Here is a 27737-nt window from a genome sequence, read left to right as displayed (position 1 = left end):
TTTGGGAGCGGATGGACATGTGGAGTTTGGGGTGTCTGAGCTCACAATTTAAAAATACATAATTTAATAAAGTTGATTTTAAGATTGTGTGTTTGAAAATGCCACTTTTAGAAAGTGGGCATTTTCTTGCTTATACCATTTCTGTGACTCTGCCTGTTTGTGGATTCCATGACTGGGTCAGTTTGACAGTTGGATTGGTTGCACCTCACACTAGACAGTGAAACAAAGGGAGCTGGGGTGTAGTCTGCATTTCCTGATGAGCCATCTGTGCTAGGAGGGTGAGGAGGACTGGTCACTTACACCTGAAAGGGCTGTGTCTGTCCTCACACAATGCAGTCTCCGACAACCCTGGTGAGTGTCTGGTGGCCTGGCCTGGGCAAGGCCGGATTTCACATTCAAAAGAGACTTTACTTTGAAGTAGGCCTATTTCAAAGGAGAAATTGAGTATAAGAAGGGCACCCAAAACCACAGACTTTAGATCACTTCTGGACATCAAGAGGAACCTCTGCCTGGAGAAGAGCTGAAGAGCTGAGGAAAAGTGCTGCCCTGCCTGTGACTGTGCTTTGTGGAGCTATCCTGCAGTTGATGCTTCTGCCAGAGTAAGAGGGCAAAGACTGGACTTTGTGTGCCTTCCATCTTGTGAAGAAATCTCCAAGGGCTTGATTTAGAGCTTGCCTCCTGTTGTTTGAAGTCTCAGGGACAGCAATGACTTCTCTCTGCCAGCACCTGGAGTCTCTGGAGAGACTTCTGCTCTGACAAGTGATGCCCTATCCAATCCCTGGGCCCTTGAAAGAAAAGCTGGTGGAAATCCAAGGAAATCGACTTCGGACAACTTCGGACCGATGTCCCTGCTGAATCCGGTGACGCCGCCTGCAACCGACTCCGTGATCTTCGCTAGAACGCGCCGACTTTCGCAGGCCCGACACCGCTGCAGCCCCGCTGAGATCCGCAAGTCACTGCACCACGTCATGACCAACCCCGCTCGAAGTGCGTGGATTCAACGTTTCGCACAGACGCTGCGATCCCCGACTTCGCCCATCGACTTGTTTTCACTCTTCACCAAAGGTACTGTACTTGGGGGTCTACGCGTCTCCGTGTCCGGCGCCGCTGGTGTCAGCTTGTTGGGAACGACTCCGTCACGACGCCGTGTTAACACCTCATCAAAGCATTTTGTGTTTCTAAGCCCTACTTTTGAGTTTAATCTTTAAAAATTAATAACTTGACTTGTGTATGTCGGATTTTTGTCGTTTTGGTCTTGTTTTGTTTAGATAAATATTTTCTACTTGTCTAAACTGGTGTTGTGTCATTTTGTAGTGTTTTCATTAAGTTACTGTGTGTGTTGGTACAGATACTTTACACCTAGCCCTCTGAAGTTAAGCTTACTGCTCTGCCAAGCTACGAGGTAGAAGTCCTGGTTATGGAGTGTGAAGACATCCCAGAAGAGTGTGGGTTGAGTGTCAGGGACACTCAGGTACTGTCTCACCAGTCTCAGGAGGATGATGTGGGGTGCTTTTTCAAAGCAGAGTCACTGAATGGTTGGGTGAAGGGTAATTTGGTTAATTCATGTGAGGGGCTGAGTGATGTAATTGCTGGAGAGCATATGTCTAGTCCTTATTTTCCAGAGCTATGCCAAAACCAGGTGGAGTGTGAGTTCTCTGACCCCAGGGAGCTTACAATGGAGGCAGACTTCTGGGTGAGTACCAGAGAGTCTGAAGAGGCATTTGGGGGTGCTCCTGAGAGGAGTGGTCTAGGTAGTTCCCAACCAGGCGAGGTAGGGAAGGATTGTAGTGTCCCAGGTAGGTCCCAGTGTAATGGGATGGGTGAGGGACCCCATGTCCAGTCTCAGAGGAGAGGGAATGGGGATGGGCTGAGGCCCAGGATGCCTGAGATCCAGTCCCAGGTCCTGGAGGGTTCCATGAGGGAACACCAGGAGGGAGCCTAGCCTGTACCGTAGAGCCATCTGTTGAAGGAGACTCCACAATGTCAGGAGAACTTGGGGGGGGGGGGGGCTGTAGCCAGCGTCCCACCAGTTCTGGTGTCTGGCAGTACCACTCCTAGTGAGGGGGTGCAGAAGTCCACACAGAGGGTTGAGAGGGGGTTTCGGACCCCATTGGAGAAGCTGGAGGGTCAGGGGTCAGCTCTGAGAGCAGAGCCCCCCAGGAATGACCTTGGTGAGACTATTTCGGGGTTGGGGGGAATCCAGACTCTGTCATATAGGCAGAGGTCAGGAGACCTGTGCCAGCCAGATTCTTGTGTGGCCCTTGGGACGGTGTGTCCCTTGAGGGGGGTAAGGTGCTCCCCTGGAAGTCCTGGTGTGCCAGGCAATGGTTCAACCACAGGGTGGTGTCTCTGGGTTGAATGATCAAGTTCAGGGGTTAAACTCTGACCTGATGGGGGGTAGGTGTGCTCCCAAGGAAGTCCTGGTGCGCCAGGCAGTGGTTCAACCGCAGAGTGGTGACTCTGGGTTGGATGACCAGGTTCAGAGGGTTAACTCTGACCTGATGGGGGGTAGGTATGCCCCCCAGGAAGTCCTGGGTTGCCAGGCAGTGGTCCAGTCTGTGGGTACAGACCCTGGACTGGAGGATCAGGTGCAGGGGGTAAACCCTGACTTGAAAGGGGGGGCGGTTTGACCAATCACCCCCCCGGTGTGATGTCAAGGGGTACTCTCCCTGAGGGGGTAGGCAGAACCCTGAGAGTAGGGGCAGGGGATAGAGAGACTCACCCCTGACCCCAGTGCAATCTAAGGGTACACACCCTGGATTGGAAGGCCAGGTTCAGGGTGTCCCCCTGACCTGGAGGAAGGGGCTACTGCTAACAGTGCACCTACCATGTTGTCTTCTGGGGGGGGCACTCCTTGTAGGGGGGTGCAGTTCCCCAGAAGGGAGGGCAGGGGGAGGGAAGCCTCACCCCTGGCCCTATTCCAACCTGAAGGTACAGACCCCAGGTTGGAGGACCAGTTGCAGGTTAACATCCCTGCACTGGTGGAAGAATTGTGCAGGACTGCTTCTACAAGCACCCTGACAATTTTGGACTCTGGGGGTGCTGCTCTGGCAGGGAGGGTACAGAGCCCCAGAGGGGAGGACCAGGGTCAGGTGGTTATCCCTGACCTGGTGGAAGGGAGAGTGGTCAAAGGGTGCCAAGCACCTGGGGCTACCGCCCCCCCACTCTCTACAGTCACAATGGTTGGAGAGGCCTGAGGTCGGGCTCTCATCCATGACAGTTGTCAGGGGTCACTGTGGCTTGCTGTCCTGTGGACAGAGTTGCCCCTGGAGGTGGGACGAGAGTCACACCCCGGGGTGGAGTGGGCAACACCACTGTGTTGGCCCTGGTGGTACTATCTGCCCATTGGGATACATCTGTGAGCAAAGAAAGGTTAGGTGCTGCACAGATAGTATCTGCAGGTGAGGAGAAAGGTTCCCCATGGGTTAGCTTAGTGGGCCCTGAGAGTGTGGACAGAGAGATCCAACTGGAGTCAGCAAGGCACAGAACTGGAACATGCCCCTGCTGTTGTGGGCCTGGGTCCTTGTTCTATCACCCTGATCAGGGAAGTACATCAAGGTATTGATTGTTCTACCCTGGCTTTAGGTTGGTTGGGGGTCGTGTTGGACTTTTCTGCTTATGCAGGATCATCCCCAATCTTTTTGCCTCCTGCCTCCTATTTTTTCTGACCTGTTGATTTTTTAACTCTGAGCACTTTACCACCGCCAACCAGTGCTAAAGTGCATATGCTCGCTGTGTAAATTGTATTGTTGATTGGTTTATCTGTGATTGGCATATTTAATTTACTAGTAAGTCCCTGATAAAGTGCACTGGAGGTGCCAGGGTCTGTAAATCAAATGCTACTAGTGGGCTTGCAGCACTGGTTGTGCCACCCACATAAGTAGCTCTGTAATCATGTCTCATACCTGCCATTGCAGTGTCTCTGTGTGCAGTTTTAACTGTAAATTCGACTTGGCACGTGTACCCACTTGCCAGGCCTAAACCTTCCCTTTTCTTACATGTAAGGCACCCTTAAGGTAGGCCCTAGGAAGCCCCAAGGGCAGGGTGCAATGTATGTTTATGGTAGGACATATACTAATGTGTTTTATATGTCCTGACAGTGAAATATTGATAAATTTGTTTTCACTGTTGCAAGGCTTGTCCCTCTCACAGGTTAACATGGGGGCTACCTTTAAATCTGATGAAAGTGTAGATTCCCTTTGGGAGCAGATGGACATGTGGAGTTTGGGGTCTCTGAGCTCACAATTTAAAAATACATCTTTTAGTAAAGTTGATTTTAAGATTGTGTGTTTGAAAATGCCACTTTTAGAAAGTGGGCATTTTCTTGCTTATACCATTTCTGTGACTCTGCCTTTTTTTGGATTCTCTGTCTGGGTCAGTTTGACAGTTGGGCTGGTTGCACCTCACACTAGACAGTGAAACAAAGGGAGCTGGGTGTAGTCTGCATTTCCTGATGAGCCATCTGTGCTAGGAGGGTGGGAAGGAGTGGTCACTTACAACTGAAAGGGCTGTGCCTGTCCTCACACAATGCAGTCTCCGACCCCCTGGTGAGTGTCTGGGGCCTGGCCTGGGCAAGGCAGGATTTCACATTCAAAAGAGACTTTACTTTGAAGTAGGCCTACTTCAAAGGAGAAATTGGGTATAAGAAGGGCACCCAAAACCACAGACTTTAGATCACTTCTGGACATAAAGAGGAACCTCTGTCTGGAGAAGAGCTGAAGAGCTGAGGAGAAGTGCTGCCCTGCCTGTGACTGTGCTTTGTGGAGCTATCCTGCAGTTGCTGTTTCTGCCAGAGTAAGAGGGCAAAGACTGGACTTTGTGTGCCTTCCATCTTGTGAAGAAATCTCCAAGGGCTTGATTTAGAGCTTGCCTCCTGTTGTTTGAAGTCTCAGGGACAGCAATGACTTCTCTCTGCCAGCATCCAGAGTCTCTGGAGAGACTCCTACTCTGACAAGTGGTGCCCTATCCAGTCCCTGAGCCTTTAAAAGGAAAGCTGGTGGAAATCCAAGGAAATCGACTTCGGATGACTTTGGACCGACGCCCTGCTGAATCCGGTGATGCCGCCTGCAACCGACTCCGTGAGCTTCGCTGGAACGCGACGACCTTCACAGGCCCGACACCGCTGCAGCCCTGCTGAAGGCCACAACTCCGTGGAAGTCGCCGCACCACGTCATGACCGACGCCGCTCGAATTGCGTGGATTCAACGTTTCGTACAGATGCTGCGATCCCCGACTGCACAGTGACTTGTTTTCACTCTTCACCAAAGGTACTGTACTTGGGGGCCTACGCGACTCCATGTCTGGCGCCGCTGGTGTCGGCTTGTTGGGAACGACTCCGTTACGTCGCTGTGTTAACACCTCATCGAAGCATTTTGTGTTTCTAAGCGCTATTTTTGAGTTTAATCTTTAAAAATTCATAACTTGACTTGTTTATGTTGGACTTTTGCCATTTTGGTCTTGTTTTGTTGAGATAAATATTTCCTATTTTTCTAAACTGGTGTTGTGTAATTTTGTAGTGTTTTCATTAAGTTACTGTGTGTGTTGGTACAGATACTAGCACTCTGAAGTTAAGCCTACTGCTCTGCCAAGCTAACAAGGGGGTAAGCAGGGGTTAGCTGAGGGTGATTCTCTTTTACCCTGACTAGAGTGAGGGTCCTTGCTTGAACAGGGGGTAACCTGACTGTCAACCAAAGACCCCATTTCTAACACATCAGCTTCCTTATTCGAAGGGATTTCTTTAAAAAGTCAATCAATGCCACACAGAGCGATAACGTTTCTAGTGTTTGTAAGAAACCCAAAGCAGGCCTACAATGCCTAAACATCACACAGAAGGATCGTAGGTATTTGCAACATTTACAAAAGGAAATAAAGGGCATAGTGCTTTGCAAAGAAATATTTTCCCAAGGACAGACTCCAGGGTATTGTGGCCAGTGACCCATTACCGGTAAAAACAGTAAATGATGTACCATATTTAGATAAAACCTATGGCCATATTTATACTTTTTTGCGCCGGATTTGCGTCATATTTTGATGCAAAAATGGCTCAAACTTACAAAATATAATTGTATTTTGCAAGTTTGCGACACTTTTGCGACAAAAAAAGACATAAATGCGGCGCTAAATAAAGTATGAATTTGGGCCCTGGTGAGTAGGAAACGATCATACTATCAATCACTGCTACGAGGTAGGGTTGTATAGTTGAAGTTATCACCAACGGTTCAGGGTAAACAACAGTAACGTTGCCACACTTATTACTGGCTCTCTCGCGTTGCAAATTAGAACTTTTTTATAACAGTTTTGGGACTCTTGGAAGAATCTTCAGGAATCTGTGTACTTAATAATACAACAATGCTATTGAACATTTTCCTAATGTAAGTCAACTAAGGAAACTTCGTAGCATTATCAAGAACTAGGGAATCTGCAATTCGTGCCCTATTTAACCCCTTAGCTGCTGGGCCTTTCCCCCCCCAGTGCTGAGCCCTTTTTTGGCTATTTGGGGTAGTTCGCGCTTAGGGCTTCATAACTTTTTGTCTACAAAAGCTAACCACGCCAAATTTGCGTCCTTTTTTTCCAACATCCTAGGGATTCTAATGGTACCCAGAGTTGGTGGTTTCCCCTGGAGGAGACCAAGAAAATATCCAAAATACAGTGAAAATTTAGTTTTTTCCAAAAAAATGGGAAAAAAGGGCTGCCGAAGAAGGCTTGTGGTTTTTTCCCTGAAAATGCCATCAACAAAGGGTTTCTGGTGCTGAAATCACTATCTTCCCACCTTTCAGGAACGGGCAGACTTGAATCAGAAAACCAAATTTTTCAACACAAATTTGGCATTTTACTGGGACATACCCCATTTCTACTATATTTGGTGCTTTCAGCCTCCTTCCAGTTAGTGACAGGAATGGGTGTGAAACCAATGCTGGATCCCGGAATGCTAAACATTTCTGAAAACTAGACAAAATTCTGAATTCAGCAAGGGGTCATTTGTGTAGATCCTACAAGGTTTTCCTACAGAAAATAACAGCTGAAATAAAAAAATATTGAAATTGAGCTGAAAACAACAGCCATTTTTCTTTATGTTTTACTCTGTAACTTTTTCCTGCGATGTCAGATTTCTGAAAGCAATATACCGTTTTGTCTGCTGGACTCTTCTGGTTGGGGGGATATAAAGGGCTTGTAGGTTCATCAAGAACCCTAGGTACCCACAGCCAATAAATGAGCTGCACCCTGCAGTTGGTTTTCATTCTATACTGGGTATACAGCAATTCATTTGCTGAAATATGAAGAGTGAAAAAGAGGTATCAAGAAAACCTTTGCATTTCCAAAATGGGATAAAGATAAGGTTTTGAGGAGCAGTGGTTATTTGCACATCGCTGAATTCCGAGGTGCCCATACTAGCATGTGAATTGCAGGGCATTTCTCAAATTGACGTCTTCTTTACACACTCTCTTATATTTGGAAGGAAAAAATGTAGAGAAAGATAAGGGGCAATAACACTTGTTTTGCTATTCTGTGTTCCCCCAAGTCTCCCGATAAAAATGATACCTCACTTGTGTGGGTAGGCCTAGTGCCCGCGACAGGAAATGCCCCAAAACACAACATGGACACATCCTATTTTTTTTATAGAAAACACAGCTGTTTTTTCCAAAGTGCCTACCTGTAGATTTTGGCCTCTAGCTCAGCCGGCACATAGGGAAACCTACCAAACCTGTGCATTTCTGAAAACTAGAGACCTAGGGGAATCCAAGGAGGGGTGACTTGCGGGGCTCGGACCAGGTTCTGTCACCCATAATCCTTTGAAAACCTCAAAAAGTGGCTAAAAAAACAAGTTTTCCTCACATTTCGGTGACAGAAAGTTCTGGAATCTGAGAGGAGCCACAAATTTCCTTCCACCTGGCGTTCCCCCAAGTCTCCCGATAAAAATGATACCTCACTTGTGTGGGTAGGCCTAGCGCCCGCGACAGGAAACGCCCCAATGCGCAACGTGGACACATCCAAATTTTGGGAAGAAAACAGAGGTGTTTTTTGAGAAGTGCCTACCTGTAGATTTTGGCCTCTAGCTCAGCCGGCACCTAGGGAAACCTACCAAACCTGTGCATTTCTGAAAACTAGAGACCTAGGGCAATCCAAGGAGGGGTGACTCGCGGGGCTCGGACCAGGTTCTGTTACCCAGAATCCTTTGCAAACCTCAAAAAGTGGCTAAAAAAACAAGTTTTCCTCACATTTCGGTGACAGAAAGTTCTGGAATCTGAGAGGAGCCACAAATATCCTTCCACCCGGCGTTCCCCCCAGTCTCCCGATAAAAATGATACCTCACTTGTGTGGGTAGGCCTAGCGCCCGCGACAGGAAACGCCCCAAAGCGCAACGTGGACACATCCAAATTTTTGGAAGAAAACAGAGGTGTTTTTTGAGAAGTGCCTACCTGTAGATTTTGGCCTCTAGCTCAGCCGGCACCTAGGGAAACCTACCAAACCTGTGCATTTCTGAAAACTAGAGACCTAGGGCAATCCAAGGAGGGGTGACTCGCGGGGCTCGGACCAGGTTCTGTTACCCAGAATCCTTTGCAAACCTCAAAAAGTGGCTAAAAAAACAAGTTTTCCTCACATTTCGGTGACAGAAAGTTCTGGAATCTGAGAGGAGCCACAAATTTCCTTCCACCCGGCGTTCCCCCAAGTCTCCCGATAAAAATGATACCTCACTTGTGTGGGTAGGCCTAGCGCCCGCGACAGGAAACGCCCCAAAGCGCAACGTGGACACATCCAAATTTTTGGAAGAAAACAGAGGTGTTTTTTGAGAAGTGCCTACCTGTAGATTTTGGCCTCTAGCTCAGCCGGCACCTAGGGAAACCTACCAAACCTGTGCATTTCTGAAAACTAGAGACCTAGGGCAATCCAAGGAGGGGTGACTCGCGGGGCTCGGACCAGGTTCTGTTACCCAGAATCCTTTGCAAACCTCAAAAAGTGGCTAAAAAAACAAGTTTTCCTCACATTTCGGTGACAGAAAGTTCTGGAATCTGAGAGGAGCCACAAATTTTCTTCCACCCGGCGTTCCCCCAAGTCTCCCGATAAAAATGATACCTCACTTGTGTGGGTAGGCCTAGCGCCCGCGACAGGAAACGCCCCAAAGCGCAACGTGGACACATCCAAATTTTTGGAAGAAAACAGAGGTGTTTTTTGAGAAGTGCCTACCTGTAGATTTTGGCCTCTAGCTCAGCCGGCACATAGGGAAACCTACCAAACCTGTGCATTTCTGAAAACTAGAGACCTAGGGGAATCCAAGGAGGGGTGACTTGCGGGGCTCAGACCAGGTTCTGTTACCCAGAATCCTTTGCAAACCTCAAAAAGTGGCCAAAAAAACAAGTTTTCCTCACATTTCGGTGACAGAAAGTTCTGGAATCTGAGAGGAGCCACAAATTTCCTTCCACCCGGCGTTCCCCTAAGTCTCCCGATAAAAATGATACCTCACTTGTGTGGGTAGGCCTAGCGCCCGCGACAGGAAATGCCCCAAAACAGAACGTGGACACATCACATTTTTTCATAGAAAACAGTGCCTACCTGTGGATTTTGGCCTCTAGCTCAGCCGGCACCTGGGGAAACCTAGCAAACCAGCACATTTTTGAAAACTAGAAACCCAGGGGAATCCAAGATGAGGTGACTAGTGGGGCTCGGACCAGGTTCTGTTACCCAGAATCCTTTGCAAACCTCAAAATGTGGCTAAAATACCACGTTTTCCACACATTTCGGTGACAGAAAGTTCTGGAATCTGAGGGGAGCCACACATTTCCTTCCACCCAGCGTTCCCCCAAGTCTCCCGATAAATATGATACCTCACTTGTGTGGTTAGGCCTGGTGCCTGCAACAGGAATAGATCACACAACGGTCAATGTTGGTCCTTACGTGAGGCAGCTGTTGACCCTGGGGTGATCCATTCCTGACACAGGCACTAGGTGTAGGCACTCAAGTGGGGTAGTGTTTTTATCAGGACAGGTGAGGAGTCACTGGGTGGTAGGAATGTTGTGGATCCCAGCATATTCCTGTAGTTTGTGTGACAGAAATGCGAGAAAAATAGAGTTTTTTTTCAACATTTCAGCTTTGCAGGGTATTCTGGGTAAGAAAACTTTGGGGAATCCACACAAGTCACACCTCTGTGGACTCCCCCGAATGTCTAGTTTCCAGAAATGTTTGGGTTTAGTGTGTTTCTCTATATGGCCGCCGAATCCAGGACCAAAAACACAGGTGCCTGCCTTACAAAACCAGTTTGTTTTGCCATAGACAATTTTGATGTCTCCACAATATGATTTGGGTGGTGGAATTTGGGGCTGAACTAAATTGGTGAGCTCCCAAGAGAGCACTCTCTCTCTGCTTGCCGCTGCATTCACCTGCTCTCTGGGTTGGCCTAACCCACTATTACCCAGTTGCACGAACAGATTGCGAAGGGACAGCAGGACTGTCCTCATCACCTCCCTCATAATGTACTGGAAGAGGAGTTTTCGAATGGGACTCCTCTGACTGAAAAATCACTCCCAGAGTCTGCGCCTTTGTCCTATCCCTCAGATGCTGTCTCAGTATCTGATGTCTCAGTCTCTGATCCTATGTCAGAGCGGTCCTCTATAACCCGAGTGCAGGCAGCAGTCATCCATCAAGATGCCATCTCTGCTATTGGCTAAACTGTTGCTCTAAAACACTAGCCTACGTAGACAGTCACAAAATCGATGGTGTGTGTGAGATACGTGCAACAGTAGAGGCCACCTTACCTGTGCTTCTTCCCTCAATCAGCACGTACTTTCAAGACACTCAAAAAACACCTTGTCACATACCATTCGTCACAGTCTTTAGCACCTCCTGCGCCCAGTCCAACAATCATTATTGGTGCTCCCTCTCCCTCCTCCTCGGATTCCCTCATTACCACCCAGCAAAAGTGCCCTTCATCTCTACATAGACTTTACTAATGTACTCAGCTATTTACATAAAATACAGATGTGCTCTTTGCAGTAGGCATATAAACCTTCTGCGCTTCTTTATGGCACTAAAACTGCACTAGACAAGTCGGACCCTTTTCCCCCCAGGGAAACCACACACATATTGACAAAAGTGATGTATATATGACAGCCAACCACCTGAAACTCAACTCAAGCAAAACCAAAATAATCCTCTTTGGCCCTCACCAAAAAAACCTGGGACCCCCCATGGTGGCCCACCACGCTAGGCCCTGCACCCACCCCCGCCAACTACGCACACAACCTCAGCATCATCCTAGACTCCTCCCTCTCTATGACCTAACAAATCAACGCTCTTACCTCCTCATGCTTCAACAAACTCCGTATACTGAAAAACATTCAAATGGATCCCCACAGAGACCAGAAAAACTGTCACTCATGCACTCATCAGCAGCAGGCTTGATTACAGAAACGCCCTCTACGCCGGCACCACTCTAAAACTCAAGTGCAAACTACACGCATCCAGAACTCAGCAGCACGACTCATCCTCGACCTCCACCGACACGAACACATCTCTCCACACCTCAAATCCCTCCACTGGCTCCCCATTGACAAAAGGATCACCTTCAAGATCCTCATCCTCACACACAAATCACTCCACAACACAGGCCCTGCCTACCTCAACGAGAGTCACCTTCCACACCCCCACATGAAACGTCCGTTCAGCTGACCTCTCTCTCGCCTCTGACCCCCGCATCAAACACACCACCACCGGGGGCAGATCCTTCTCCTACATTGCACCCAAAACATGGAACGCACTCACAACCCACATTCGCAAGACCCAAAACATACTTCTTTTCAGGAAGGGCCTCAAAACCTGGCTTTTTAAACAGTGAACCTCATAGCCCCTTTCCCTCCCCCCCGTCCCCACCCCAGCGCCTTGAGACCCCCACAGGTGAGTAGCGCGCTTTATAAATCTCTTTGATACAGATCTACCTATATATATATATAAATATATAAATATATATCTACATAGATATATCTATAGATATATCCATGTACCTAGATATATCTATCTACATAGATATATATATATAGATATATAAATCTATATTTTTTTAGTTGTTGTATGGTTTCCTTGGGGGCCAAAATGGCCCCCAGGGAAACCCTACAACATCTAAAAAAAAATTGCCCCCACAGGGGGTCACCCTGCCCACGGGCGACCCCCTGTCATTTCATTTTTTTTTTATTGTTTTTTTTTTATTGTTTTTTTTTAAAAATCCCCTGGGGGGGGGCGCCCCCCCCCCCCACCCAGGGGGCACCTACCTTTTTATTTTTTAAAGAAAATTATGCCGGGGGGCGGCCCCCCCGGAAAACGGGCCGCCCCCCCCCGGCATAATTTTCAAAAGTGAAATCCCTGGTGTCTAGTGGGGTTTCCTGGCCCCCGAGGGGGCCAGGAAACCGTTTCAGAAGGCCTCATAAGAAAGGGGAGACTCTCCCCTTTCTTACGAGGCCTTTTCAAAATGTTTCCTGACCCCCCCGATCGCAGCTGTGCTGCGATCGGGGGAGCCAGGAAACCTGAAAGTGTTTCCTGGCCCCCGATCGCAGCACAGCTGCGACCGGGGGCCAGGAAACACTTTCAGGAAGGCCTCGTAAGAAAGGGGAGACTCTCCCCTTTCTTACGAGGCCTTCCCGAACGTGTAAAAGGCCGTTTTCCCCATGAAAGCAGGAAGCGGCCGCAAGGCTGCTTCCTGCTTTCATGGGGAAAACACCTTTGCAACGTCAGCGCGCCTCGCGGCGCGCTGACGTCACAAAGGGGCGGGTGGGGGGCGGGGGGAGACACGGTAGCTTCCGTGTCTCCTGGGGGGGGGAAAAAAAAATAATAATAATCCTCGGGTGCAACGCACCCGAGGATTTATTAATGCCCTTCCTGGTGTCGGCCACTGGTCGTGACCCGCACCAGGGAGGGTGTGTGGGCGTCGGCCAGTGGCCGACGCCCGCACTTAAGAGGTTAACTTCATTTCATGTGTATTCCAGATATTGTTCAATAGGAGAAGAGGGCTATTTTAATCGTATCGCCCAGATATGGCAAAGCTAATCCTTTATAGACAATAGTGATAGAGGGGCTTTTGGGAACCGCTATCAACCTCTTGTAAAGCAGTTTTCGGTTGTCTAAAGGGTTTAGGGATCTGTGTAACCCCAAACACCTGCCCTAAATATATCTGACGAAACACATTTGCTTCTGTAAATTGTACACATTTCCTTAATTGGTTTATTGCCTTATTTAGTGGCAAAACTTAAAAAGTATTCATTATTCTTTTTCATGATGTATTCTTTTCAAATAATAAGAGTTTCCAGTTACCCAAACAATCAAACACACCCAAATAGCAAAACATGTCAACCTTAGGTATTGTAGCACTAATAATTGTAAATGTGAATGATTTTGGAGTTCCCTCCCGATTTCATAATAAAAGTTTTAGATATATTCACTTTCAAGTGGAGGTACTCCATAAAACATACAAAAACATCCAGCAGTTTCTGAAGGCCTATGGAGTTCGTGTGAAGAGGGCGGTTCTGTCCACATACAGTAAGGCTTGTATTTTAACAAACCTCTGTTGACCATATTGGTGTTAGTTTTAAGAAGGGCATTTTCCAAACCATTGATATATAAATATATTTTAAAAAAGTGGCAAGGACACAGCCCTGTCTGCCCCCCCTCCTGATTTTGAAGGGCTTTGAACATTCTCAATCCGGGCCAAAGCGTACTAAGGCAAAAGCATGTTGGTATAAACTGACTTAACAGAATGATTCAGAAATTATCCACACCCATAGATCTCATGATGTTCCAGAGCCTAAGGTTGGAAACACAGTCAAAAGCACTGCTCAAGTCCATAAAACCCAGATGGAGAAAACCCTTCTTAGCCTTGGTGTATTTGCACATTCTCGTCTCTATGTTTAGGAACTCCTCTGTGGCATGTTTTTTCCTAAACCCATATTGGATATCTGAAAAAGCCGCTTTTTGATCTGCCCAATCTTCCAGTTTATCCAGTATATTAACTGAAGAGTCAAGCAAGGAAACTGGGTGGTAACAAAGAAGGATCAACCCCATCCTTCATTAAAAAAAAAAATGGCACTATGATACACTCTGGCCAGGCTTGTAGAAACAAGCCCATTCTTGCTATACTTAGGATGTGGTTAACAGTGGTGCCCATTGATCTAAGTTGACTTTGTATATATCTAAGGGTACCCACTCTGGTCCTACCGCTTTAGCTAGGGGGCTCTCCCTCAGTTCTAACTCTATATCATTCATACTACATACAGGCTAGCTCATCCTCTGTGCCCCTTCAATTGAGGTTTCTTATTGGGGATTTTCCTCATTAAAAATGGCATAAAAATGAGTTATCCATTGAGCTTCTGTAACCCCTTCACTAAGGGGCATATTTACAAGAAATGATGTAATGTTGCTTTGCATCAGCGATGTGCTAACACTACTTCTGCTTCGGTACAACAGAATCCTTCACCATGGATGTGTCCTATTTACAATATGGCACACCATGAGGAAAGGTTCCTGTCTGCATCAAAAAAATGATGCACACGTGTTAGCCATGTCATAAAGAATTCTGAATCTTCTGCTGCAAAAGTGACGCAGGGCTGACTTGTGGCACATAATGTGATGTAAATTGGTCCTGCGCACTTTTGAGTGTGAAATGTGTTTTTTTTAAATGACTCTTCCTTTGACAAAAATGGCACACATCACAGAAGGCAGTCATGGAGCACGCAAAAGGCATCAAAAGCAGGGAAAACAACCTCACCACCAACCAGAATGTTTAGACAGACTCCCAGGGAAAAAGGAAGTGCAACTTCAGTGAGGAGGAGAATGATATCTTGAACACTGAGGTGATAGAGCACCAACACCAGCTCTTTTAGTCAACAAGATCAACAGTGCAGGACAAGAAAAGAGAACTGTCACCTATTGCAAGAAGTGGTGGCATGATTATAAGTGACAGACAAAGGAGAAACTGTCCAACAACCTGAAGGTAGACATGCAGACTGGAGGAGGGAGCCCTGCGCCCAGGAGGGGCTGGATGCCATGTAGGAGCGGGTGGCAGCTGTCATTCCAGTCGAGTTAGAGGCTGGAGTTCCAGGACTTGACAGTGCAGCACACGAAGTGCAACCACAGACACAGGGTAAATATTAACAAGGTATGGTGTGGGCAAAAAGGTCATGTTGTGCAGCGCAGCTAGCTATGTCCCAGTGCTCCACTCTGCTATCAGCAGGGCACAGAAATGTCAGTCACACTGCCCTGCTACATGTTATACAGCTCAGTTAGTCTCCATTACATTTATCCATTACATGTGTGATGTGCAGCACCACTCCAGGTTCTCCTTTGTACACTGGCATGTGTAGTGGAATGTACAACATGAGTCACCAAGTAACAAGCATAGGGGCCCATCCACAAGGTAAGTGGCACAGGGCAGCACTGTTAGTCACCTTGCTGCTCTGCACTGTGCCACATGGAAAGGGGAGGATTAGGTTGTACCTAAAAGAAAGCATGCATTCCTGTCCTCTCCCCTTGCACTGACACACATCTGTGTCACAGACAGATTTATCCCTGCGCTGGAAGGGATACCTTCCTGAACAAAATCAATCATGTCGGGCTTTGTCCTCCTACTATGTGTATCACAGAATGCAGCACAAATAGAAAGAGGAGAAAACAAGGATCAAAAAGCATTACCTCTTGTTACGGCTCCTCTGGTGAGGTGTAAGAATGTGTTGCATTCCCCGGTTCACAAATCTTTGTGAAACAGAAAATACAACAAAACCCATGGATTTTGCATTTGAAAACCAACCCCAAAGCCCATGATATGCCCCCCAAAGCAGAGTAAGGTAATGTAGCATCTTATGCTGCCTTGCCTCACTACATATTTACAAGATGAGTAAAAGCCATGCAATATGGCTTTGTGTGGCCATGTAGATATGGGCCTGCAGCCTGCTCTGCTGGTATGTCACAAAAAGTGATATACCAGTGCCAGATGCTGCATGAAAATATGCTCCATGTACTGGAACAACACATCATGCAGGGACAACTGAACTCTATACAATCTGCCAGTAACAATGCAGGCCACCTTGCACCATGAGGACACTGTTTCTTACATGGGCCCGTAAACACAAATATGCTCTGTAAAGGAAAGCAAGGCCATGTGCTTGCCAGAGGAGAAACAACTCACCTGATGGGGGGGGGGGGTCAGGTGTGGGGTATGTGAAGTATCAACACATAAGAACATGCCAAGAGCCAAATGCATATTAACTGGTATGACAATACAAAGCACATAGCTGTCCTGATGTGCATTGTGAGACCTCACAGGTGTTGTTTGACATGGTATGGACCACCAAAACTCATGCCATACTAAATCTGACTGGGTCAGGGTTAATGCAAGTGATGCACATCCGAGGACCATGTGTGTTAAAAACCAAAGCTGAGGTGTGGCCCTGGTAGGCCCTTGGTTATGCAGTGCAATGTAAGTGCTGGCTGAGTAAGTTGAACTGCCAATGTGTCTAAATGGGAAGACACTCCATAGCAAGGAAGTGAGAAAGGATATGTGTACTGCAAGGTAGCCAGACCAATAGATGTGCACTGCTGTGTCTGGCAAATGTCACACTTGTAATGAAGCTGGGATGGAATGACAGAGAAAAGCCCATTGGGGAACACCATCTTACATGTGATGTGGTCCTGGGTGAAGATGTAGCATGTGGCAGGAGGGATTCTGAAGGGACATTATCTCACCATGCTACATACATGTCAGTAGGAGGATGTGAAATATGGGTCTGTCAAGCTACAGGAAAAACTAGTCTGCTACCACAAAGAGCAGAAGCCAGCGATGGTTGGAGACTGAGGTGGATATGCCCAGTCATGTTGCAAACCTGGGTAGATACATGTCACCAATTTCAGCACTACTAACATGTCGGGTACAGCTAGACCCATAGCCCTCAATAAGATCCAGACATGTTGGTACATTGAATATGGTTACATATATTGTTGGTGTAGTAGGCACATGAGAGCCAATGTATGATCTGAGTTCCAGCACTGTGTGGCAGCCACAAAGTGATGGGTGGCAGAGGAGGCATGTACATGTACAAGTGAGGGGGCCTGAGGCAAAGAATGTGTCATACAATGCAGATATCCATCCAAAGAAATGCTTTTGCAAACTGGAGATTCACATTTTCAGCCCCTGATGAGTGTGTGCCTCTATCGCCTCCAGCACCTACAACACCCCCATCATGAGAAGCACCAAACACATCAGAGGACAAAGATAAGAAATTCACCTATTTCCACTGTAAAACTGCCCATTAGCATTTCCCTGTGCTGAATTGCTAGTTTCTTGTTTGCCAAGTGCTGATGTAATTCCCTACTGTTACTATCCCCAATTTGCAGTCCCACCTGTTGATCTCACCCATTTGTGGACAGTCAATGTGGCCCATCTTCCCTATTGGCAATTTGTCAATTCTTTTCCTCACTAAAACACTCCTCTCCTCTACATGTCCCATGCAGTGTACCACCCATGGACTCTGTCTGGACATTCATTGGCTCAAACAAACCTTTGGGGTTGTTGCCCTAATAACTGTGCATGTGATCCTACAAATTGTTGCACATGTAAATAAATGCACTGAGTTCAACCTGTGTGTTGTATGTCTGTTGGAGTCTGGAATAAGTAGACCATGGTGGATTGTGTGAGGCAAAGACACCAACTACTCTCCAAAGGGACATATGTGTAATGCAGCCATGGGCAAAGCTGCACAGGTTGAGGGAAATATATTTGGTGAACCCTATCTTTATGTGTACTAGCAGGTAGTTACTCAATGTCACAAGTATGAAGTGCAACAAGTAGAATGCAGTCAATGTTAATGGTGAATGAAGTCACACCATTGGTGGGGAGTCTATCCATGGATACTAGCCATCAAACAACACTGCTGTGGCAAGCAAGTCAGTGTATAAGGGGCTGACATGACCACTAATTCCTTGATTAGTGACAATGGTTTGACATCACCATCCCTCCAGTGCCTGTTGCATGACGTACACTTACAGAGCAACAGAATGTGAATACCTGTTTTGGCCTGTCTATCCATTCACATCAAGAGTGCTACTTACAGTGCACAACTATATTTGTTAATCCCTTATTTAATTTCATGGCCAGCCTAACAGATTCCTCTCCATATGTCTTTCACCTAGTCACACATGTCTGCAAACACTGCTAGCAAAGCCAACTGCATGTACTTAACATTACCTAGGCAAATATGCTACTCCCTACACAGTAAATCATGAGGTAGACTTGTATGTACAAAATAATGATATTTAATGTAATTATAAAACTTATTCTACATACAACTACCTTACCAACACTCCCTTTCCTCTCTAACCTAAACTACACCCAAACTAAACTATGCTACCTAAACTACACTATCTTATCCTTAAAACATCGAAAACTACCTTATCTTAACTTAGCTTACTCTAGACATCAACCGCCAACCCCTTAATACCCATCTTCATGCAAAAAGAACAGAAACTACACCTATACACAAACTACCTAAACATATAAACCTAAACAAAAATGTATGGTTTTGTATTTTTCTGAAAACACATATCCTAAACATCAACATCCCCAACCACTGAATAGCCTATACACCTTAGACCCAAATAAACAACCCACCCCACCTAATATATCAAAACTACTATAACTAACCTATGCCTACACCAACTATGCCTAAACTATGCTACAAAAACTGATAAAACCTAAACCTAGAATATGGGGAAGGGCAGAAAGGGTCCCTCTGGTCTAGAAGTATTCAGCAATCCTGTCCACAGTCTGTTGCAGAGTTTGCAATAAGCGAATTGCTGTGTCCATCTTTTGTTCAAGGCCTTCTACTCAGAGCTTTAGGTCACACATATCTTTCATCACTATTAGTCTGAAGCTTGAACCATGTCTTGTGGTCTGGGACTGGGGCACTGATGGTCCTGTGGGCTGGCTGGCGAATGTGCTTGGCAGGGACTTGAAGGCACCTCCCTGTTCCACTGTAACAACATGACTTGTGCCTGGCTGGGCATGTGTGCCTGGGCCCTGGGGTGTAATGTGCATGTTCCAGCAGCCCTCTCCTCCACAAATTGCTTGGCCATTCTCCTATATGCCTTTGCCATAAGGCAGATGTGCTGGTAATGTTTGGCACAGATGAGGTGGACCTTCTTCTAGTCTGGGGTTATGTTGTCTGTTGGAGCATAATGAAAATCTATCAGACAAAGCCTGACTAGGAACTGTATCAATCATTATAATTTTTCATTTAGTAATAAACATCCCTTGTGGCAATGCTAAAACGCTAAAATCATCTGTAAGGATTATGGCCCTCATTGTGACATTGGTGGTAAAAACCACCTACCGCAGTGGCGACAGCCACCAAAAGACTGTCACCGCAGCTAATAGCCGTCCGCAATATTATGACCACAGCCGGATTTCCGCCAGAGGGATGGTGGGAATCCGGTTCTGGCCATGCCTGCAGACAACGGTAAGGTGGCGATGCTGCCAGCAGCAGCGCCACACCAGTAGTCCGCCGCTAGCCTTATTATGAGAATTAATACGGCCTTGCAGTGTTCTGCTGGTGGACACTGGTGCTGGCAGCAGCGCCCCATCCCGTCTCCTGCCGGAGGACCCTCTACACAAGGGTAAGTGGGTGCTCTGACAGGGGAGGGGGGTGTTGTGTGTGTGGGTGTGTGTGTGTATGCCTGTGCGTACGTGTATGCGGGTGTGTGTTGCGTGTTGTATGTGTGTGCATGTTTGGGGGTGTGAGTGCACGTATGTTGAGCTGTGTGAATGCGTGTCCGCGTGTATGTATGTAAGTGTGTGCGGATGTGTGTGTGAATGGATATATGCATGCATAGATGAATGTGGGAATGGGTTTGTGTATGCATGTGTGCGTGTGTGAAGGGAGGGGTGTGTATAAAGGGGGGGTATGGAGAGGAAGGGGGTTAGGGAAACATATAAGTCACCCCTAAGGTATGCCCTAGGTAACCAGTAGGGCAGGCTGCTACGCAGGTAAAAGGCAGGGCATGTACTTATGTGTTTTACATGTCCTGGTAGTGAAACAACTCATCAATTCATTTTCCACTACTGTGAGGCCTGCTCCTCTCATAGACTATCAGTAGAACTGCCCTTATATACTTTTGAGTGGTAGATTCTGATCTGGAAGGGTGGCCTTGTTATGTTTAGTATGGCCAGAATAGTAATAGAAAATCCTGCTTACTGGTGAAGTTGGATTTAATGTTACTATTTAAGAAATGCCACTGTTAGATAGTGGGCACTTCTTTGCACTTACTACCATCTGTGCCTTACAGCCTATCTCCAATCCATGTCTGGTCGGTGCTGGTTGACAGCTCCCCTTATGCATTCCACCCAGACAGCCATGAACACAGGACACACAGTCAAATCTGCATTCATCTACATACTGATAGGGTCTCCCTGGGCAGGAACGGTGGAGGGGATCTCTCCTACATTTCAAAGGGGAGTGGCCTGTCCTCACACAAAGGACTGGTAATTCCTCACAGGGATCCTGACAGACAGGACTGGGATGAAAGGGGAACTTGTGCACTTCAAAACCACTCTTTGAAGATTCCCCCACTTCAAAGACATTTTTGGGTATATAAACTGGGTCTCTGACCCCATCAAATCAGACGCTTCTGGATCGATACCTGAACTCTGCCAGAGTTACTGCCTGGCTGCCAAAAGGACTCAGCTGGACTGTTTTGCTGAGAAGGAATGCTACCCTTCTTGTTGCTCTGATGCGTGCTGGCATCTGACTTTGCTGGAAGGACTCTGCCTTCCTTAAAAGGGTTCTCCAAGGGCTTGATTGAGCTTGCCTCCTGTTCTGAAGTTTCAAGGCCAAAAACAACTTCACCTATTAGCTTCTAGCTAGTTTTTCAACTTCAGCGACTCCAGGGCCAACTTCAGCAACTCCAGCACAGATGCTGGTGCCCAAGGCCACACCACTACCTGGTCCGGCCCTTGGTCCTTGCTGCACGCAACAACTGCAACCCGCAACGCAAGTCTGACATTGCTGTGATGTCGCCGATGTCACTCAGTGTGATCGCGACACTGCAGCATCGACTCATCCTGTCTTGAATGCAGAATGCAGCACATATAGAAAAAGGAAAAGGCCTCAGTCGATTGTTTTTGTGCGGGAAGTTGTCCCTTCCTGCATAAAAGCAATCATGCCAACAATGCAAACACCCTTGGACGACGGTCCAAGAGTGGCTGCATTTGCAAAAGGCAAGATTTTATATGCCTGTGCAGGCAGAACGTACAAGAATGCCCCATATGTCATTAATACAGACAAGTTATGCCCTTTTCTTTTGACACAGGGCAGCACAGTAAGAAGCCTTGCCGAACTGCCATGCACCTCAAAATAGGAGATGTGGCCCACAGAGTTTGTCACACACATTTGTGTGTTAGTAAAGACCTGGAATGCCTGGTGACAGTACTATCTGCACATTGCTGGTGGTGCATGAAGCACCTATGTGGCTGGTATGTATTACCTGGTCTGTATGGGCTATGCCAACCCAGTGTTAAAATGCCTCTGTTACATGCTTCTTCTTATCAACATAGTTCAGTGGAGGCTTGGCATTTTGACATATGTGACCTGTAAAAGTCATATATTATCCAAAGAAAAACATCTATGAACTCAAAAGCATATGTGTACTTACCAACAGCTCCGCCCAATTCCATTCCAAGATGACCAAGGAGGTCAGCCTCCCGCGTGACAACAGTAGCCCAGTGATGCTTGAGTTGGTACATTATGCGTTCCACCTTGAATATTCTTAGCATGTGCTGCATCCTTCTCCCACCGCATCTTCTTGTCTTGTGTTGGGTAGCCCTGGATGACCCGGCCGCCAATGGCAATCATGTTTGGGAGGGTAGTTGATAATGAGCTACAGGAACCCACTGAACTTCTGCTGTGACATAATAAATACCCTGGTTCTCCCAGACATGCCACTCCTCAAACAAAAAATAATCTCATATAACACTAAACTATCCTAAGAACCCAAACTACCCTTAACAATAAAAAAACCCAAAAAGACAGACACCCGACAGTACCCTGGACCTAACAATACAGATAACAATTACAATATAAAAATAAAACTCTAGGGACACAACATGAACAACACAGACTCCAACAAGACCCAAATACAGGTACACACTCTCCAGCAACCACAAGACACATCCTCCAGCAAGCACAGACAGAAAGACTGTGAGGGGAAGTAAAAGTAACTTCACACTTCCTGGTTTGCTGGCAGAGCCATTACATCATTTGCTGGGCAGATGTGACACGTTTTCACCAAATGCGTCACTTTTTTTACGCTTCCATTGGAAAATAGGCAATGTGTGATTTTCTAAAAATGCAGGACAATGCTCAGTGCTGTATTTCTGAGGGATTGGCTGATATGGTGACATTCGGCTGACGTGATGGGTCCAAAAACTCACGCATTGCGTCTTTTTTAAATGATACAATGTGCCAAATGTGTGTTTTACTGCGTAGTGTGGTGCCTGTGAATATTTGAGGGGACATGCTTAATGTCTTTGAATGTGTTGCATGTGCATGTTGATAGTGCACATATATGTGACTTCTTGCATTACTGGTGTCCTATTACTTATAGGGCACACTTCCTCTGTTTACTTAATGGCACACTATACAAGTGGTGCACTGTGTGCAAACTGAGAAAGTGCACCCTATTAAATTGAATGCACTTCCCCCACGGTTGAGTAAAAACTTGCATTGCCCTAGAGGCAGTGCATTCAAGTGTAAAACAAAGCGGCTCTGGTAAGGGTGTTCTGTGTTGCACAGAGCTTGCACCTACTTGTCTGAAATTTAATGGGGGATCCTAGATCCCCTTGTAGGAGAATGCAGTGAGTGACTGCAACCACCTGCCAGGAAATGTCTGGGTGAGGCCATAGGACCCCCTTTCCCGCCACCAAAGGGCTACCCTCAAGGAGCTCACTGTCAGAGTGCCTCCTGACATCTTCTTTGCCTCTGCGTCCATGTCTTTGATACAACACAAATGTAGAGGCAAGGTGATTCCCTCATTTGCTCGGAGTCACCCCCCAATGCAAAAGAGGCTTCACCCTCTGCTGATAGAACAGGCACTATAGGTGGACCAGAACAATTACTTTTTCAAGCATCTGCCACCCCTTCTGGCATTCAAAAGTGCTTCAGAGGCAAACAAAGCAGGTGCAAATGCCTGTAGTGCCTCTTCTGCACTTCTTTGAGGCAACCCCGGTTATGAGTACTGGGGCACACAAAGTAACATTTTCAAATTTGTTGGCATGTGAAGGGGCCTATTGATTAACCATTGAGGCAAAGCAGTACAGCAAGCCAAGTTGATGTGCTGCGTTGTGTGAAAGGGAGAGGACAGACCTGCCCTACATATAAGAAGATATTGAGAATTTCTTACATCTCTTTGTTCTGATGCACTTCAGCCAGCCCAGCACCAACACAGGCACCCTTGCACCATAGTGCCTGGGTGCCAGCATTGCATTGAAAATATTTTTTGAGCAGGAAGGGATTCCTGCACAACAGCAAGCTCTCAAGGCATTTCCCTTTTTCTATTTGTGCTGCATTCTGCAGCACACATAGCTAGAAGAAATGACAAGGTCACTGACAGTTTTCTCTCATGGTTATGCCATTCTCCATAATGCATGGATAAATCATGCAATACTTGGGTTACATACCTTGTGAAATCTGGGATTGAATGAAATCCATGGGTTGGTGCATGGGAATGACTGCTTCCCCCATGGAACACCTTCCAGAATATAAAGTTACACAGTGCAGCACAAGCCTCTGACTTGCATTACCTTTTTTCCTAAACCACACAAGGTGGGGCAGATGGCCCCTACCCTCGCTTTTTAGTTCCCTACTGGCATTTTGTGTTATGGATGTGAAACAACAGTGGTGGAAAGACGGAACAAAATGGTATGAAATCTATCCATAAGTGTTCTTGAGTGGTTGACATTAGGGGTGTCATATACAAGGGTCCTGCCCCACAGGAGAATCAATTTTTTTAAGTTGGGGGGCTCAGGACTCTCACTCATACTGGTTTTTCAATACAAGCCACGATGCACGCTTATTCATGACCTCATATTCATTGTGTAAGGAAAGGCAGCGTTAAGCACTGCACTGCTTGACTCTGCATCAAGGAGGAGTTTCATGTGCCTTGCAGTGGGTGTTCAGATGCAACACTCATGGAGTTTGACATTGACCAAGCTTGTCAGACTGACTTAAATCTGGGGCAGCCCAAAAAATATACACATCCCCAAAAGAGGCATAACAAGCAGACATGTTTAAAATTATCCTTGGTTTTTCCATTTCCATATGTGCTGCATTCTGCAGCACACATACAACATGCCAAACAGGCCCATGGAATGCAGGAAGAGAACTATAATGAAACTTGACGTCAGATTGGCTGAAAGCATAAGCCATTTTTTACAACACCAGGTGTACATCCATATTTTACATGAGTCATCTTGAATAGTCATACGTGATGCCTGGCAAACTTCTCCCCCGCAAGGCCCTTGCAATGCACCCATGGTACCGAGTTAATCAGGGCAGCCCAGCGAGGTGCTTTGATTTACTCCATAGCTATGAGGCTAGGATGAGCCACACAGAGTGACTTAGCATGACCTCATGGATATAGTTGAGAGACTTGTGCCACCTCAGACCCAAGAGTAGTGGAACACCAGTTGCACAAGCCTTTGGTACATAGGCCCACATCTGCATACATTGCTATACAAAGATGCCTCACGTACTCAGGGAGTGACATACACTGGCTAGTTCAGCCAGTCTACAGTATATGTGGCATTCAGGAGACAAATTGACTATCTAAATTTGCAATGGATGTATCTAGGCAGATATGACACATGTTGATATGTGCATACCAACAGTCACTAATGAGTCATACATAACTACCATATCATGTCGTGGTACTCACAAATCTGCTGTATGGGCTTGGGTCTGGAAGAATGAGTGTTGTACATGCAGTGTCAATGCTTATTAGTGTTTGCCTCAAACGTTTCTCTATATTTTGATCAAGAGACAAGCAGGTGTAACCAAAGTGAGTGTGATTTATTCCAAGGAGGTATCTGTTTGCTATTGATGTGCATCATAATATGTTGGCATATTGAGGGGTTACTTGTACTTAGTATGTGGGTATGTATTCACACAAGATGGTCACCTGGGAATTTATTGTCACAATCTGCCACTATGACCAGGAATGCATCAGTGCATGGTACCTTAGCTGGATTAACCTTGCATTTAGTCATTACTTCTGGGCAAATGATTCATATTCTGACTCTTTGTGTTGTGTTTCTACAATCACACATAAAATGTAGTTGTGGGAGTGTACTCATTATCGGTATCTGAGTGCAGCTCAATAACATGGTAGGATACATCCCCTCTTGGCCGATTTTCATATTATTCTAGTGGGGCAAGCGTGGCAGCATTAGTACTAGGTAACCAATCTTTCATTGGCACAGTTGAGTATTGTGCATTTCTATGTGTGGTGTGAGATGTCACAAAGGATTTAATACCTGCCTACAGACATTGATATAGCATATGTGGACTGTATGAGTTGGACTGTGTTTCCATGCACAGACTATGAGTTAACTCTACTATCTTGCATAAGTATGAGGCTGTACAAATGGCTAGCTGTACCACACACACACTCATTGCAAACTATTTACTTTAGCACACCATTGTGCACACATTGGTTTCTCCATTGTGTCCCAGCAATTGATGCTACATTTTAGTGTTGGTCCTCATCTTCCGCTTCATCCTCACCTGTTCCTTCATCATCCTCCTTTCTCTGTCCCAGGGGACATTGTTCCGTACACATATGTTGTGCAAAATGCAACAAGCAAGTATGATCTTACATACCATAGGGTGGAGTAGAGAAATCTTCCCCCAGACATGTCAAGACAGCGAAAGCATGACTTAAGGACTCCAAAAGTCTGCTCCACTATGGACCGGGTCCTGCTGAGTGCATTGTTGTAGCTCTGCTGGGCACACATCCTGGGATGTGCATATGGAGTCATGACTCAAGGCTGCAGACCATATCCTTGGTCAGCTGAAAAGACAGGAGAGGAACAATTAGTCAGTGGTCATGATGGTTGATGTGCCCACACATATGTGCATTCTGTTTGGTGCCCTGAATGACTCATGCACATTGTAACAAGTATGCAACATGTACTGACATTGTTTGGCATATAAACGCCAGTTTAGTTTTGGTATGCTACACTTAGGGGCATATTTAAGAGTCCCTAGTGCATCCTTGTGCCACACTAGCGTCATTTTTTATGCTAATGTAGCCCAAATGAGCCTAAAATCCCGCTCCATATTTACAAAGTGGCACAATGCATGCATTCCACCACTTTGTAACCCTTTGCACTACATTATGCCTGGGCCAGGCATAATGTATGCAAAGAGGCCGTTCTCCTGTTAAGGGGTGTGAAAAAATGGTGCAAAGAAATCTAAGAGATTTCTTTGTGTCATTTTTACAGCACTTTTGACACCTGCTCAGAGCAGGCGTTAAAAGGAGGTGCGCCATTGATTACAATGGGCCTCAATGGGCTTTGCAGGGTTAGCATCAACATTTTTTACGCTAATCTTGCAAAGCTCCAGACTAATGTCCAAAATTATAACGCTAGTCCCCTAACTACTGCCATAGTGCACCGTATGTCAAATATGGTGCACACATGGTGGTATTAGTGGGGGCCCTAAAGGGTGCAAGAAACGTGGCGCTGAACTGTGAACACCTCCACTTTTCTTAAAAAGTGTTTGTAATACTTGTGAGTATCAATCACATGAACACAGTGAATCTTTACTAGTAGAAAATCATTTATCCATTGAGGAGATGCTTTTCTCACACTCCTCCATTGTGTTTGTTTGAGACCATAATTCGCATTTCTGAAGTGATACATGTCAGATATCACATTGTTTAGCCTGGGCAGATGATTTGTCTCATTCATTCACACATATTTGTACATGACAGTAGTAGTTACTGTTGTTCATTAGCTACTGCCATGGAGAGATTAGTGACTGCATGTCATTGTGGGACATGAACGTCTACACATGGCAATGCACTGTGTCCACTATGTTAACAGTACACAAGGGATATATGTGGGAGTCTTGCGCTGTACAGTGCAACTGTTATACTTTCAGAACTGCACTGCCTTACTTATTGATGGGACTGTTCCCGTGGGGAACAGGGTCAAGACTTATTTGCATATGGCTGGGTACAAACTGGGGTGGCATGGTGAGCAAAAGAACAATGGATTAAACCAAGATCAGTGACTGGTGTTTGGAAAGTTTCAGTGCTCCGTCAATCATCTTTTTGTGTTGCTATATTCATGAAATACGGTGGTGGTGTTCTTTCTGCATGCGCAAGATCACAGATTGGTGACTAGCACCAACACATGCCCCCTTGCACCATGGTGCAGCTGTGTCTGCTTCGTGGACTCAATTGTTTTTATGTAGTAAGGGACACCTTCCTACAAAGGATCACACAATGGAGTGTTTTCCCTCTTTGTAGGTGTGAAGCAGAATGCAAAAAACATAGAAAGAGTAAATGACAAGGAGAAATTAAGTTATTTCTCCGTGTTACACTTCCCCTGGGGAGGCACACATTTTTGACACATTTTCAGTTTCCCAGGGTCATGTAATTCTTGGAATGTTTCAAATCCTGTTGATGTTGCATGGTGAAACCCACTGAAAGGC

The sequence above is a fragment of the Pleurodeles waltl genome, chromosome 12 (genome assembly GCF_031143425.1).
Source record: "Pleurodeles waltl isolate 20211129_DDA chromosome 12, aPleWal1.hap1.20221129, whole genome shotgun sequence".
Lineage (NCBI taxonomy): Eukaryota > Metazoa > Chordata > Amphibia > Caudata > Salamandridae > Pleurodeles > Pleurodeles waltl.
Note: the sequence above shows the minus strand (reverse complement) of the source record.